This window comes from Triplophysa dalaica, chromosome 11, assembly GCF_015846415.1.
Source record: "Triplophysa dalaica isolate WHDGS20190420 chromosome 11, ASM1584641v1, whole genome shotgun sequence".
Taxonomy (NCBI): Eukaryota; Metazoa; Chordata; class Actinopteri; order Cypriniformes; family Nemacheilidae; genus Triplophysa; species Triplophysa dalaica.
Genome location: NC_079552.1, coordinates 16,701,496 through 16,719,809, shown reverse-complemented (window position 1 = coordinate 16,719,809; position 18,314 = coordinate 16,701,496). Strand labels below are relative to the sequence as shown.

Sequence of the window (18,314 nt, the reverse complement as noted above, 5' to 3'; positions counted from 1 at the left end):
GAGCTTGTCGGGCCCGCGTCCGTGATATTGGGTTACTGGGGGTAAGAAGGCAGCGTACCGTAATGCCAGGAGTTATTAAAACAGAAGTCTGACAAGTAGATTTCATTGGCATTGCTGAAATAAACAGAGAGCACCTCAATTTCTTTAGCATGTGTGTTGCAGGACTGGCGATCGGCCAGCGGCTCTCAGCGCGCACCGAGGCTTGTGTGTCAAATGTGACCATCAAATAAATGCAGCCTGTCGGCTGATTACAAAAGCAGAGCTGTTGAAATAAACATTACACAGCTAAAACATTTTCAAATAGCCATGGCTTAGATGGGATGAATATGGGGTTACTAGGCAGAACAGATGATCATTCTTTTTCTGGATTAAGTTAAGATTAACAAGAAACTATTAAGAAATTGAAAAAGAATGTATACTGTGGAAATGCGGCGATAAAATGAAGGTTTGAAGAACTTTAAAATGCAACTATAATAATGTAGACTCAACATACATTCAAAGTATTGACATATTTTGATTGATATAACATTGATATAGCTGAGTTGTTCTACAAAACCACTCAATATTAGAGATGCACGGATATCAGAAAATAATCGGATATCTGGTAACTGTCGATAAATTGGCAGATGATTAGTGCCAATATATCATTTAAATCAGAAGAGGAAATGCAATGAATTCGTCCTCTGTATATAACTTATTTTAAGAAACATCACCAGTTTGATTTTTTATATTAATAGTCTTTATATAAACATTCAGAAAGTTGAATTACTAATTAAAACTGCAGAATGGGTATGGACAGATATCATTCAGAATAATCGACTATCGTGTCAGTGCAAAAAATTTGTATCTGTGCATCTCTAATCAATATCTTTGGAGTATACATCAACCAATCAGAATTTAGAATTAAACGGTGTGGTATAAGCTAATACATTTTATATTAATAATTGACTATAAAATTTGTTAGATATTAAATAGTAGTATGCATTTTAATGATGTACCATAAGTTTAAAATGACTGTTTTATTCTGCTCAAATCTATTATCACTGGTAGAAGTAAATATCATAACTTTAGTTTTATACTTTAACATAAAAAATACTATATTTCGTGCTCTGGTCACTTAATGTACAAGACAACTTAATGTAAAAATGTTTTAATTAAAATTAATTCGTTGCGATAAGCTCAGTTTCCTGGATGTAGATTTCTCCTTGATCTAATTTCCATATGTGCCACAACGGAACCAGAAGACTTTGAAAATACAATGTATGCATACTTTACAGCGCTGCAAAAATTATTTATTTATGTACCATACATCAACAGATGTGTAAAGCTTTAAATCTTCTGGATTGGCGCAACTGCTTTCACCCCGAATTTGTTCCCCAATCAGAAGTTTTTACAAATCTATAAACCAATGCAGGATATCATAATAAACACAGTCTTGGTGAAGGATGAAATGCCCAAACAAAGGGTAAACCGGAGTAAAATAATATTGAGTATCACGTTTCCTTTAGATGTTAGTAGCTCAAATGAGAGAAACAGACTCGGCCACAAATGCCGAGCAGCATCCAGTAAGTGAGGCATAAGACCGAAATACCAACATTCCTCGATCCCCCAAACACAACGCTGTTGACCACAGCGTGTGTAATTTATCTAAGATGTACCTTCGGGAACAAAACCGAAGCGATGCTAAATTGAAGGGAAAACAGAGATAATCAAAGTTTAACCACGTGTAACGTGCCTGTAAATTGCCTCTGTGCACGGATCCTTACGGCGAAATTATGGACTGTCGACGGCGACACAGAAGTTTTCAACACCCTACTCAATTACGTCTCAAAATAATATCCAGTGGCACAAAACCAGCGTCCCTGACTGCGGTATCACACTCAGCTTCACAAACATCCTGTACAAATCAAACCATCATCCTGATTAAACAATATGTGAGATGCTAGTGCCTGCGAGACTCGCGATGCTGTGAAACATCAGTCACGTCCTACTTGCTTATAGTTTCTGTCAGCCTTGGGGCGACATATGATTAGTTTCAGAGCAGTTTGTTCAGCCTTTGACTTGTATGAAAAAGCTTTTAATGAACACATAACATGTTTTGTGAATGCACATGGCTCTGGGTTTGCTCAGTTTTCAGTCGTGATACAAATTCTTTAAAAATGTCTAAAGTGAGGGTGTAGAGAGCTGCGTCTAGCACACTAGGTCTGCTTTCCTGAAATTCTTATTGATTAACGGATGTTTACATCTGAATTTTCCCAACATTGACAGCTTGTTGTGTTCCCCATGTGTTTTCCATCTATGTCAAAATGAACAAAAATAAAATCGCAATATTTACTGAAAAACGTTTAAAACATAAATGTTTCAACATTTCACGCTAAAAGACAATAAATCCACTTAAAATGAAAAACGCAGTCTTTTATTCAAGCGTGAAGTAAACCATCATGCGTGTATACTCGTGTGTTTATTTCGCCTACGAATTCAACATTGCCATGGATATGTCAGGCAGGGGAAGTACTTAGTCTGAGATGTTAGCCGCTTTGGAAAGGTTTGAATCAGTTAAGTTCCCGTCTCGCATATTACACCAACTCAACATTGCCAGTTCCCAGAACGCTTTCTATCAACACACACACATACGCAGCTCAACCCTAACGAACCCCGTCTTCTCTCTATGGTCTGTCTGTCTAGGATCAGCGCTGATCTTTCAAGGCCCTCTTCTGCCCATCTGTTGTTCAGATCCGCTTGAGGTTCCTCCAGTGTCCAGACGTTACTCAGCGTTCACCCTACACCACCACGTGCCACCCTGACCCTGGAATCCAAACACGCCGTCTCACCGGAGGCATAAACCATTCCAGCCTGCGCCACCAGCCAGGAGCCTTTGTCAACCAAGACTGAAGTTGGTCCTACTGCCAACCTAGTGCCGACACGGGCATCCAAGTGGCATTGGTGTGAAGAGGATGGAATGAAACTGAACATTCCAGAGGAGCCGGTCAAGTTCAGCTTGTTATACCTCATATTCCTGGAGCGAGTCGCCAAGCATGTGTAACGGCCATTTGCACTGCCAGTCAAAAGTTTGCAAAAACACAATTAAACAACAAAAATGGGAGAAAAAACAATTAATGACCATTTTTCAAATCAGTGACCCTTTTCGGAGCACAGCTCCGCACATGAGGTGAAATGCATCCTGGGATGTTTTTTAAACAGTTTTGTATGCTGGACACTTATTGGCTGTTTATTCTTCACTATCACCACACTAGAATTCAGATTAAACGATCACGAGCAACAAATTCAGTCAAGTGTGTCCAAACTTCTGATAGCACAAACTCTGTTTTGAGAGGTGTGTTGATGTTTAGGGTTCAAAGAGAATGTTCAATTCTGTACTACTAATGTGATTCAAGTGATTCCAAACCTGTATGACTTTCTTTCTTCTGCAGAACACAAAATGAGGTATTTTGAATAACGCTCAAACAAAAAATAACATCAGCACCTATTGACATCAATTGTATCGACACAAAACCACTCAGACATTTCTCAAAATATCTTATTTTGTGTTCCACAGAACAAGGTGTCATATAGTTCTTAACAACACAAAGTCAGAATAAACAAGAAACCATCTTGGGTAACGTTTCCAGGTTGTTAACCAGAGATTAGTATACATGAACCTTGTTTATTGTGCTAATCCATCCTTATACAGAATTTATTTTATGTGCAATGCATGATGGGCAAGCTTGGTCCCCTAGGGGCCTCTGAATCTCCACAAACAAGAAATCACAGCATCTCAACACTGTGACCTCCTCGGCACACACAATGTGTACGTACTCATTCAAAAAACCATTACACAACATCAATAAACAGGGAACAGGCCTTGTTTGTGTTGAGCAGATGGGGTCTCTCACATTCAGTTGAGAAGAACATTTTACCAGCAGAGAAAGTGAGAAAGATCTTCAGAGAAAACAAGCAGCCCCCCCCCAACACCTTCCTAAAGACTAAACCTGTGTCTGTGCGTTTGAGCAACGTGAAGTCGTGTGGGATCAGAATTCTGATGGACATAATATAGAAAAAGATATTTAAAGATCTCAGAACTCAAAAATGTCAAATTAAAACAGGTAAAAAAATTATCGAAATGATTACATTTAAATTGAAAGGAATTTAATTTAAACTTTAAGCAACTATTTGTAGCTAACTATTTGTAGCTTTCGGTAATGAAATCCAGGAAAATCAAACTTCAAAGCAGCGAAAGACCGCGGTGTGAAACTCATAATCCAATTAAAACATCTAACTGCGAAAAGCTCGAGGCGTTTCTTGCACAATCGCAGGGGAATCTTAATTCCCGCAGACTTCATGAGACACAATCCACTGCCGTATGTGATGTCCAACATGTCAGCCATATTGGCTCATCCACCATCTGCCGTAGGTCTGTTGCACACAAGACAATGTGGGCCCCTGTTCACATCACATCCTATTCTTTTTCTCCAACTCTCTGATCAGCCAAGCAGAACTTTTACCCAAATGCCACGACTGCTGAGTGGCTGCTCTGCATCTTTTACCTCCAACAACTCACATGCACAATGCAGGGTAGATGTGGGACACCAATATATCCCTCTCAAGCCCGCGGCCCACCGCTGTCGCTCAGCGCAGTCCTCTCAGATCCATCCTCTAGGCCTCACACGTGGGGAAATCCTTCTTAACACACACCACTAATCACACGGAGACGGAGAGCTGGAGGTGTCAGCTGTGGAGGCGAAAATCGTGAGCTTCGAACAAAGAAAGCAATGTTTAGTCTCGTGGAGTAAGAGTTCATGGGAGCGGGTCGAGTCTCGGAAGGAGCATTACTATAAATACAACATTTTGACGGAGCAGGTAAAAGAGTTAAACAGGCGCAGTGCTGACAGCAGAACTTCAGCTCGGAGAGAAAACGCATGAGGTGTGACAGACCGTTAAATGTATTGTTGTAATAGAGATATTGAATATAGTGTTATTCACTGACACTCATGTCATCCTTAAGCTGTGCCATGTTATTGTTTAAGTGGAACACAAAGGCAGATTTTTTAAACAGTCTTAATATGGTTAATATGGAGTAGTTGTGTGGCAAAAGTTAATAAACATAAAACTTCCCTCCTGCAATCCCAAGTTTTATATAAAAACAAGTTTTTACTTATTAAATTATTATTTAAAGATAAATCTTTACCATCTTTTAAAAAAAATCTACTTTTTTCTTCAACGAGGCAATGCTGATGATATGTATTTCTTTAAACCTGCAAAAACCACAGACAGAAATCACATGACAAGATCTTTAACAGGTGACTGTGGCAGCGTGCATGGCTGTTTATTCACTCGCGCGTCTGTGCAATCACTGTAAAGAAAGCAAAACTGCAGATGTTTGTTTATGTCTCATCCGTTCATTCCAGTGTCACAGATACTCATGAACGCCAGCCAAACGTTTTTGACAGGCAGCAATTTATGGCATCAGGTGCTGGAGGACAAAGGTGCTGAGCTGCACCTCACCCTTCCAAGAACAGATGAACATGGAGATGTTATAATGAGACACTGCTATAAATGATTTATAACTTGTTTGATAAAGCAACGAAAAACAACTTAGCATGTACCCCTGAGGAATAGCCATCCTTGCTTTTAATGATTTGAGTTTCTAATATTAAAATTAGGGAATTCTTCTTTTTAATAACAAAGCAAGGCCCCGTTTTGGATATTAAAATGCAAATGCCTGACATGTCCACTTGCGGCTTTACCAATAATGTCTGTTTTGAGTGAGCGGGCTACCTGACCTTTCAATGGATGACACAGAACTAAGATGTCGTCACGTTTTCGCTTCTTTGCTGAAGAAGGCAATAGAGTTATGAAACGTGTTCTGTAGAGCAGTTTGTCCATTTAGGGCTACTGAAGAAACATCATGGAGAATTCCATGTAAGGGGATCCACGGTGTATGCAGATAGAAATAGCTCATTCTAAGATATTAAAAACATAACCTTCTTTATGTAAGGTCTTAATACACCTCCGAAGACATAGTTATGTATGTTATATTGCATTTCTGTCAAGAGATCCTCCAAAACATTACACATTGGACATTTAACTACGGGCGTGGATTAAGATCAATTACAGGGTTCCTGTCACACTAGGAGTTGTATCTGATGGAACACAAACACGGGGATATATCTGGTTGTCACATACAAAGCGAGCCGCAACACACATGCACACACACAGTCGCCATGTGCCCCTAATCCTGGATTACTATTGCGCGCTTTGGTGAGTTGATCACACAACCCCCACACGTCCCCTTTGTCCCCCAACAGCTCTCTGACTTTGAAGGACCATGCACAAATCCCCAGGTCTTAACCTACACCAATGGTTGGGGAACAGTAAATTATGATATTATACATGGAGTCAAAACAAGCTCGGTTGTGTCTGTTACAGTGTGAGGTCATTGTTCCAGAGAGCATGAGTAATACTTTAAAGGTTCTTTAAATTGAGGGTCGCTGCAGGGTATCTGCCAACTTCAATTTAAATTCAGTAATTTAACTTTTCATGGCTTTATCATAACATGATGCCTTTTGACGTCAAACTCCAAAAAAAATACATTTGTTCGAAATATCGTGATGCAATCGTAAAACCCAGTATTGTGTAACGTACTGTGTATCATTACACCATAAATTTATACACATTCTAAAAAACTGCACTACAAGGTACTCTGGAAGTTGACTACACCTTATTGTCACTGGGTTGTCTGGAGAGTGGTTGTGTTAAGGTGCTTATTAGAGGTTCAGTCTAATATGCCAAGCATCATGATTAAAGAGAAGATCCGACTAAATATTGTCCAGTCATTACAACGTCCTTTCATTATTCTATAAATGAAAACAGAATATAGACTACAAAGTGTCCTGTGGTCAACAGGGCAAGTTGAGGTCACCACCGATGGGCGATGTGTACGCTACGGACGCAGCGTTGTCCCACGCTAACACACACACCTCTGCTTACCAACCCGAAAAGGGCCCCTCAGTAAAAGCCTTCGGCACTGTAAATAACCCTGTTTATCTTGGGAACATCAAACGAATGCTTCGCAGCGAGATGAGCAAACCAGCTGAGGCTCAGCTGGGGGAAGGTCGGGCAGTTAAGAAGTTTGTAGATGATCACATACCACCGTTTCTCTGCATGTTTGATCGCTCCTCTCGGTTCCCTAACACACAAACTAAGTGATGCTGGCAATCTTGTTTCACAGCGGGGAAAGTAATTCCCTAGGGCCTGTTGGGCATCTGATACATCTTAACAGCACTGGACAGACGGAGCGCTGCAGCTGACCTCTGACCTAAACAATTACAAACATACGTAGAGATCATTAAGACTGCTTATTAGAAAATCAACTGGATTGAAAGTGAGGTTAAAAGTGCATTTCGTGTACTTTTTCAAGAGCTTTTAGACTAAGTTTTAGTACGCCTCTGATGTTTTCAATTCCAATGCAATTGATTAAACAGCTGAAAGGTTGACTTGTCTCAAGTTAACATTACTTTGTGGTAAAAACAGTCTTTGACTAATTACATCCCTAACTGTAAACCATTAACAAAACTGATTCCCATTTTTTCAACTCTGTATACTTCTGTGCAATTTGGCAGTTGTCTTAAGTTCTTTGAGAATTTTATTTAATTTCCCAGAGAGTCCATTAAAATGCCTTACGGCTGGCAAGATCCACAGTCCTTATAAAAAGAGTTAACGTACAGATTTCTGGGAAGCCTGAAGTGCGTTGACAGGACAGGAGTCCTGTCTTACTACACAGTCTGTGAACTCACTTTCTGTCTGGCCTATTGAATCTGATAAGTGTCAATCGTTTGCACAATCAGGGACAGAGACAACCGAAGTACGTGAAAATAATCACACTTGCTTCACATTACTGTATTTCACTATCTGTCTTGTATCACCGACAGTTTGAAAGAATAATTCACCTGAAAATGAAAACCCTGTCAACATTTTGTTACCCTTAAGATCCAAATCAAAAGAACAAATTGTTCCTGACACTCTTGGATAACTCTGCTCTTAATGCGCCAAGGAGAGCTAGGAAAGATGTCAAGATTTTATTCGAATTTTTCATGTTCATGCCTTCCACAAAGCCCCTGCATGGCTTAAGAGGACGTATCATTTCTTTATTGTTCCTTTTGACAGTCCCATAGACCATATCATTTATTTATTAGCATCATAATATTCTTTGCTTTCTACATTTGTGTTCCTCTGAAGTAAGAATAAAACATATTTTGATTAAAAGATTATACATTCTGTAATTACAGCTTTAATGTTTATTCTTATACACGTTCACAAGCTCAATGTTGGATAGATTTAAGTCAAGTGAGGGCCTGATGAAATTGTATACTATACTCCTATTACTGAAGTGAGTTTTTCCTTCAATTCATCCCATTTTCTCTTCCTCATACTTCATCTTTTTTTGTCAAGCATAGTTCCTTAACTATTGATGTCAATAATAATGGAAGTTCGGTCAGTATCCAGTGTCCCTGTTAAACACATACACCAACTTTTTGTGTGGATCTGTGGAAATTTCACTTTTAAAATCTTTCCAAGACCAAAGCAGGAAGTAATTGCTTTGTGGGAGTTTAAGAATTTTTCCTTAAATAAAAGTTCTGAAGCATTTCAGGCTTCAACCGATCAGTTTATCCGATAAATCCCCAAAGAGCTTCCCAATTATTTTCTACTTTACAGTTCAATTCATTGAGTAAATTAAGAGCCGAGAAGCCACAGTAGTGCAGAACAAAGAAATACCAGAGCTTTTCCTCCAACATAACAAAGACAAAAAAAACCCAGAGGGTTCAGGAACAAAGACAGAAGAACTGATATCATCTTATCAGGTAAATATGTGGATGTACATGATTCTAGCTATGCTAATTATATAAAGAGGGATTTCAAAATGTGTTCCCCCTAGCGAAGCCATTCACAGTTGAGTCTGTAAATGTTTAAAAGTTATACGAAATGTCAAAGATATCATAAGTAATTGCATGTAAAAAAACTGCTACTGCTACTTATAGAATTGTGATTTCCTGGGCATGCAAAAAAATCATCAAAAGATCTTACATAAAACAGCTTTGTAGTAAAATCGCATTAATTTAACCCAATCTATAATTTTCTGATTGTACGATTCTGTTCTCACTTTGTCTTAAACGTAAAAGTGTTTTTATTTAAAAGTCTTCTTACAAAAAATATAGGCAGAAGGGAGAGACACCGAGAAAGAGAGAGAGAGAGAGAGAGAGAGAGAGAGAGAGAGAGAGAGAAAGAAAGAAAGAAAGAAAGAGAGAGGATGAAAGGAGCACGAGGAGGATTAAAAGCGGGGACTGATTTAGGTAAACTGTGAAAGACCACAGCAAAAAAAGAAGGTGACAAGCTACTTAACTTGACAGGACCAACAAAGAAAAGGAAATGCTGCCTATCTGTTTAATGGGCCTAATTAGATCCAAAGTACTTCATTTGGGTGGGGGAGAAACCTGAGGAACTTGGGGGCTGGGAACGATTGTGTGGAACTTCGGGCAACCATCACAGTAACTTTAGGGCAAATACATTTAAAGAAATCAACATATCATCCAAATTTCAGAAGATTTTTTGGCTCTCCAATTCTGGCTTTCAATCAATGCTTCACAGGGAATTAAAAATTGAAAGGACACATTTTATTAATTTCCCCAAACTACAAATTTAAAGTAAAAATAAAATAAAGTAATAAGGTGAAATGATGTGAAATAAAAGTAAAACTATATTAACCTCATTTTAAACTAGCTTGTCAACACGGATAACTAATAATCATTTTAACTTTCTTAACATAGACATCCACGACACAAATCGAATGATTTTTGGATCGTATGAAAGGAAATGAAATGTAATGGGAAATGACATATAAGCACAGCCCTAAGAGCCATTTACTAAATAAAAGCCTGATGTCCAGATGAAAGAGAGCAGGTAAGTCTTTCTCATACTGGGCCAGCTGTTTTACTCTTTACTTCACTTGAAGACATCGATGCCAAGGGTTTATTCAGAAGAGGTCTGATTTCTTCATCACTCTGACTGTGCCTATAGCTCAAGTGTTAGGGATAAAACGACTCCTTCAAATGACAACAGATCTCCACTTCTTTAAAACTTTACATATCATATATTCTTGAAAATCACTGCTGTGCTATCCAGACACACAAGATCATATGTGCACATTAATCTAAAATCAATCTTTAAATTAGACAGCACAATGGGGATTCTGAACTCCTCTGCCAAAATCAAATTGTGTTAACAGGGAGATAGACATCAGATTTAGATCAGATTTGCTTTGGAGCGAAAGAATGAAATCAGTGCTTGCATGTTATATATTATAAAGATAACTGTAATTACTGACAAAGGCAAAAAAAGACGTTTTATGAACCTGTGTAGTTTTATGCTGACTGAAGCGAACCATCTCGCTCCAAAGAATACAATAGCTAAACCTGTGCTTCCGTACTAAATGAAAGTTTGATGTAAGGCAGACCGCTTTTCCAGACCCATACTGACTCATTCATACTGACTCATGCCTCCAAAGACACTTTATAATACACAACACATCTCATGTACTCTCCATATCAAGCCTTCATGAATTAATAACTTTGCTAAATTTGTTCACATTTTCCAGTGTAAACTCAACACACTTACACATTCAACATGTATTGAAAAACTTTTTTTATATTTTACTGACAAAATTTGCCTCTGGAAAGACTATACAATGAAAATGGAAATTTGTACAATTTTGTTTCTAAATTAATTGGTATGTTTGAAATATTTTGATGCAAATATATTTAAGCATTTGTACAATTTTACATCCAAAATAATAGGCCTACTGAGTAAGACGTTAATAAACTTATTTTTACATTGAGGAGGCATTTGCATCCATAAAAATAAACTTTTGTCTACTGCTTTTTATGAGAAAATGAGCAATAATAATTGTGCAAAATTACTAAAAAATACAAAATAATAGCAAGATAAAAATGTAGAATATTAACTTTAGTTTGTTCACTGACAATAGCCCATCTTCAGCAGTTAGACAAGAGAATACAAATTTATTCCAAAAAATTCTCATAGTTACCCTACAGCTGAGCACAAGGGAACACAGACTTTTTGATACTTCCAAATGCACTTTAAAACGACAGTATATTAGTGGATGGCTGTGCTTGTGTGAATGGCTGTTGACATCCTCTTCTGCTAAGACTTGCGAGCACTTAATTAGTCCTCGACTCTAAAAGGTGACACACGACCTTTAGAAATGTGCTACTACAATTTCAACTACCGTTACAGCAATAGCCTGCGGTGCAAAAACAGTCCAATATGAGATTTTTGCTTCTTTCAAATTCAATAAAAAGTGTTGTTTTTGGATGTCTGCCCAGAGCTGTTAACATAAGAAGTGAAGCAGCTCTCTCTGAGCGGCAGTGAGTGGAATGCACCTTAATGCCCACAGGAAGTCTGGGGCACGTGAGGGGCCTCAACAGATGATGCCAACACATATTGTGCCTCAAGGGAACGGAACTAAGGACCACATATACATCCACACACAGATCACATGTGCATCTAGACTTCTGATATCAGACTATAAGGCTCCAGGACTGAATCTAAATCTTGTGTCTGTCTACGGATAAGTACATGTGCTTTCTAGGAGTTTTATCTAAATTTATATTCCCGTTCAATGCGTTTTCATTGCAACATTTAATGTACGAGATGTTGTAGTAACTATACAAAAAAAAGTTGTGCTAATTGGAACCTTATTTTGGCAGTTCTGTGGCTCTTCAGCGGTTTTCTGGGATAACTGAGGGACTATATAGAACAGCTGAAGAACCATACAGGGGCTTAACAGGTTCTTTGTACGGAAATGGTGCTATATAGCACCTCGGTCACCTTTAGCACCTGTACGTTTCCCCAGAAATGTAGCGTAACATGCCAACTAATCTGACGTCAATGTCTGCTATACAAAATAATGAGACTATTTTATGTCAGTGACATTGAAATTAATATTTTGTTCTTCTTTTGAGGTTCTCCAGGAGCCAAAAGGTTCTTCTATGGCATCGAAGAACATTTTAAAGCACCTTTATTTTAAGAGTGTAAATGTGGTTCATATGACTTTGTTCTATAATCCATGTCTTTTGAAGCCATACGATAGCTTTGAGGAACATACCAAAACTGATGCCATTATTCTCAAAAAATCTCAAAAAAGAGGCCATTTGCACCGTATGACATCACAGATTCTCGGATGTCACATGACAGATCACAAAATGACAAAAATGTGACCGCAAATGAGACTCACAGCTGAGGAGAACATTATCAATGAACAACAGAAGCCAAATGCTTCTGACAGACACGTTGAGTGCACAGTGAGTGGAATCCAACAGGGGAGGCAAATTCTCATGAGCTGTTAGGAGCCAGAAAGATTAGGAAGCTTGGCTCTGCAGGTTTAACATCCAGACAATGCCTTCAGCATGTGACTAAAAAGCCTGATTTCAAATAGCGCCGTAAAAATGACCACATCCAATTTACACAGCATCTGAAATTGCTCCTCTGTTCAACCGGGATATTGCATTGCTTTAGCCTACTGCTAATTTTTATCACCATCTGCAGAAGTACTTAAAATTTCTCTGAATTTGAAACTCGATGGGAAGATGTTTGTGTTTGTTGGTTTGTGTCCAAAGAAAATCAAAACGTCCATGCGTTCAAAATATTTGTGAGAGATTCCCATAGCTTACTGTTGAGAAAAAATGAACCTTTGAGAGTTGAACTCCTATTCATTTCTGAACATCTGTATTGAGGTACGTCTGGGGATGTCTGCTGCAATGTTGCGGACACTATCTAATTCCATTTCTTCTTCAAGTAATCTGGATAAAATCTGGATGATCAACACTGACAACATTGTAAATCACCATCACCTTCTATGTTGCTGTCTTGCAGTGTCTAGATACTTGTGTTTCAGGTCATAGGACAAACAAGAAATTGTCTGTTAAAGGTCCAATGTGTAATTTTTATATATATATTGACAGAAATGCAATATATTATGGACCTATATGACTTTGTCTTTAGAGGTGTATAAAGACCAAACATAATGAAGTGTTTTGTATTTATTACCTTGAGCTATTTTTATCTACATACACGGTGGGTCCCCTTGCATAGAATTCCCCATGTTGTTTCTACAGTAGCCCTAAATGGACAAACTCCTCTAAAGAGCATGTTTCGTAAATACAATAGCTCCTTCGTCAAAAAAGCGAAATGTGACGACATCTTAGCTTTATATCAATTTATTTATATTTATAGAAAAGGATTGGCTGCAATTAAATACCCCACTTTTGTGGACCAAACCATTATAATTCAAACATTATTCCAATATATCTATAGACAAGCTTTTTTCCACTAAAATACATTCCAGCAATATCATTTTTTATGTTAAACAGGTTAATGGAGTTTGATTACAGCTAATTTGACCCACACAAATTCACTATCATGCAACTATACACACAAAAACTCATTTTGGGCCAACGGCAGTGGAGCATGCATACATTTCCTCCAACCACTTATTCTCACGAAGACTCGACCATAAAGCAGAAGATGCATTATGTGAAAACCAGACATTCACAAAATTCGCTCCTAATTCTATAGCTCGTGAATTGAAAAGAGGGCCAATTCTTCAATGCTGAATTTTGTTCCTCGCACACAGCGTTCTTTCGTCTCTGTCGGCCATGAATCATGGACTGCACCTCTACCTAGTAAGGCCGCTCTCTGGCAGCTGTGGTGTAAAGTAATCATGGGTGAGGAAACAAGATCCAAAGCCCCTCTTCCTGTCAGCAGACACGTCAAGGTGAACTTGGAACTCCTTAAATAACCAGCGGCACGAACCTTATACCTGAACCCGCTGTGAAGATTAAAGGAAGCTGCTTGTTTACAAGCACATAAAGCCAAATTTAACTGCAACTTTTTATTCCAAGACAAAATATAACAGGTTGTGTTATACTGTATGTTTAAGCAGGTTGACCCTCCCCTTCAAATGGGGAGGTGAGGTTGCATCTATGTTTTTTGGTGTATCTCTCTCGGCCACAAAGTGTTCTTTGATCCAGTCCTGGGGGTCTGCATTGGTCTGTCATCAAACATTGGCCGTTCTTTGAGTGCCCAGCATACCATGTGCTGTGTGTCCACCACGACCCTGTGTGTATCGTATGCGATTGTGACACCCACTATGAAAAACAAAACACTGTGCCAAACAAATCAAAGCTATTTCCTCTATGTTAATCTAACAGTTTTTGTGAATGGAAATCTCGCATGAGGTGTTTTCTGAGAAAAAGACCCAAGTTATCTAAAATAGATCTCCACAATATCTCATTCTGTGACTTGTTTTACAAGACATTGAAGTCTTGCAAGACCAAATGAGCCATATCCTCTACTTTCATTGTGCAGCTCTATACAATAGGCATTTGTGGTGTTCTCTTGTGTGTCTATTTTTATTTTTGTTAAGACGTTTTAGGAAAAACAGTTGAGACAAAGCTGATCCTTAAAGGGATAGTTCACGCAAAAATAGAAATTATGACATCATTTATTCACCCCTTATCTCAAAGAAAACCTATACGTGACTCTTTCTTCTGTTAAACACAAAAGAAGATATTTCGAGAAATGGGAATAGAAGTCAATGTGGTCTAAAGTTGTTTGGTTACCAACATTCTTTAAAATATCCTTTGTGTTCTGCAGAAGAAAGAACGTCATACATGTTTGGAATGACATGGGGGTGAGAAAATGCTTTATAAAAATGTTATGAACTTTTCCTATGAATAAAAAACACAACAGAAAAGTGTCACGTGTCACTTCCTGCTAGTGTATCCTGGGGCTTAAGAAGTCTGTATCCTCCGCTCACTTTTTCTCGTGATTAATCCCCTCAGATGGGCTCATAATGAAATCCCTCATCCATCCCTTTACAGCCGCCACAGAAATCCACAGAAGTCAAACTGTGATGCACGCATCCAAAGATAGCTGCCCATTCCTTAAAGCCCCCTACGACTCCACTTATGTCACCAATGTTGGCCTGTGGTCTGAATTCAGTCACAAAGACACTAAATCCTTTGGGCAATCGGATGTTTTGTGGAAATAGGACCAACGGGGGTGTTCGGTTTATAGATGGGGCTCTTTCAGTTTTCTACGAAGTATGTCCAAAAATGTGCCATTCAGGTTCTGTGCAAACAATGTGTGGATTCAGGAGAGTTTTGGAAGCTTGGAGGTCTGGATTCAATCTAAGTGTCATAAAGGTTTTCCTGTACACTGAAAAAGCTGTTGGCAGCAATTGGCTTCGGGCTAATTTTTACAAATGTCTGCAAGAACAAAGACGAATATCCATCACCTTGATGAAAGCATCGACAAAGTTTCTTCACACCTTGATCGGAATGCATTTGGTTCATACCACCCTTGCAAAAAGACCCTATAAACACGATACATTTTTCGGACTCATATATCATTTTCTTTATGTATACATTCTATATTCTTGTTTCCGCTGACGGCTAAAATAGCAACAAAGCTTCACAACAGAACTGTGACATCGATGACAAGCCACAGATGCCATTTTTAATCATGATGTTTATATTCACACATCTGTTCAGAACGCATTGAGGTCACAGATAAACAACACGCAAAATGAACATTTACCAAAGTTATAAACTACAATGTTGTACACTCCTGATGAACCAACAAAAGAGTGATTGTGCTTTTTATTGATAAAAAATCAATCATTGATGAATAAACACACAATTTCTAAATGTTCTGTCTGAAAGGGATTTGGGGTTCACCAAAAACGACATTTTTGCCATGAATTACTCATCCTCACGTTTTCCAAACCTGTATAACTTTTTTTGTTTGGTTGAACGCAAAGGAAGATATTTGGAAGGATGTTAGCAATTTAGATTTCTGGGGAACCATCTACTCCCATAGTACTAATAATTATTGTGTCATTTATTTTTTGATCTGTTGAACCCTAAAGAACATATTTTCGAGAATTTAGGAAAACTAACAGTTCTGGGGCCCTTTGACTACAATTGACTACCATTTTAAAGGTAGTCAATGGTGACCCAGAAATCTCAGTTTTTCCTAAATATCTTCTTTGTGTTCAACCAACCATAGAAATGTATATAGGTTTGAAAGAACTTGAGGATGAGTAATTTATAACATACTTTTCATTTCTGGGTGAACTGTTTGTTTGAAGGTGCAGGGGATATGATAAGTTATGAGATGCAATACATTCTGCAATAGTTGTACAGTGTCAAAATTTAGTTTGTATGAACTGGCTCTGACTTTGTTAATAAAAACAAATCATGGTGGATTGCAGAGCAAATGCTAAAGGGCCAAATGAGCTTTTAAACATGAGTGAACTTAACCTCTGAATCCCCTTGAGATTCTTAAAATCAGAAAACATAAACTCATTTGGCCGTGTTGAAACATTCCCCAAACCCATGTGAAAGGCGTTCTGACATCATGACAGAGCCGCAAGTGAGATATCGACGGAAATCTTCATGTCCAGCATGGAAAAGTTGCCAGTTCCACAGAAACAAAACCACCTGCACTTCTCAAATCATAAATCAAACAAATCTTACCAAATCACAAACTTTACCGAAAATACCAAGAATAAACACTTTCCTACGTGACCAATCTTGAAGAGGTGTTGTATAGTAAACACTAATGTTTGTAAAGCATGTATTTTGTTTAAGCGTTGATGTCATTATAATTTACAGATGGGAAAGTTACTTCACCTCTTCACTTGCTGAAACATTAAATCAATGTTCTACATGTGCATGTGAGTGTACATTTGATGAAAGGGCCACAGACAAGCCACTATCCCGCCCCTCTGCACTCAAAATAAACAATGGCATGGAAGCCATTTGAACACTGCATTCTGAAATGATTGACAGCCGGCAGCTGGCCACAGCGAGAGAGACATATACAGTATGTGAAGACGCATTATAAAAACCTGTCCATTCACACGGTACATGAACCGTACTTGTGAACTATGGTCAATTTCATTGCAAAGCTTTTTATTGGAACAGGAAATCCATTTTTCCGCTGATCTTTTGATTGGCTTTCGTCAAATGGCTAAAATGAAGTCAAACCGCAAATTTTACAGTGACATGAGACACTTTCCCACGGCGCAGCAATAAAGACCAAACAACAACAAACAAGGCTATCATCTGGGACGCCTGCTGTTAAACGGTCGGCACACCTGGTACGAAAGGCTACACTCCCTTCAAGTACCCATCCATTTTAAAGCAATTTCAATACGCCGTCTAAAGATGCTCAGTTAACACAACAATGACTGGTACTGACTAGACCAATTAACACTATGATGTGTGCACCATCTGGCCTGCTCAGAGATGTGTAAACTCACACACACAAATGTAGCCTATAACATACAGGGTTGTCGTCTAATGACTGACATCTGGAGGTTATGTTGGGAAAGCATGCGAGAGCGTAGCTGCGTGAAAACCACACTGTTATGGGGGGACTAGCAGATTTATGGACGTTTTAATAGGTTTTAAATGGATAACATTTGGTCAGTCAACTTAAAAATGTGCTTCATGTATTTACATCTAAATTAACTGGTTTTGGTAATGAAATCAAAAAGTCCAAAATATTGTCTTGTCAAATATTGACTTGACGAAAGTAACCTAGCACAGTGTAAAACACTTTAAGAAACTGCAAACTTACAGTGTAAAGTATTCAACCAAAAATCTCAACTTTGTGATCTTTGAAAAAATTTGATCACACACATTTCCCCGCTGAATTAACAGGTTAGTCTCTATAGATGTATTGATGAGACGTGTTAGTCGTACGCTGTTTGCCCTGCTGACCGTTCCCTGTGCTCAGGAACGGACAGATGACGCCATGCCGACACTCCTGCTTGCATCACAACACACTCAAACACAAAGTGAAACTAATGACTGCCAACAGCGACCGAAATACGACTGCACCTGTCATCACAGTAATGCCAGACCGAGGGCACAAGTGCATTGCTGCGGGATTGGGTGGATGGGTCGGGAAAGGGAGAGCTTTTTAGTCTTTTTTATAATAAAACAGGGATTCTTTTCAATATTTGGATTAAGAGAGAAAACTGGGATCTAGTCAACTGTAATCAGGTCTATCTTGCACCTGGGAGGCACAAAAGGAGTCTCTTCAGAGGTCTGCCAACAAGAGACGTTTTTGCAGAAAACATGTTCAAAGAGTTCCATGAAAAAGTCTTAAAACCAATACATATTTCGGAAGCCGTGGGCAGAGCACTCAAGCACAGGTGTGTTGACATC

The 18,314-nt window shown here is 38.5% G+C and overlaps 1 protein-coding gene across 5 annotated transcripts in view; it reads right to left on the bottom strand.

The window, feature by feature from the left end:
* The window catches only part of col13a1 (collagen, type XIII, alpha 1), an 85,704-nt gene that overhangs the window by 63,008 nt on the left and 4,382 nt on the right, over positions 1-18,314 (bottom strand). The gene's annotated exons all lie outside the window — the stretch shown is intronic.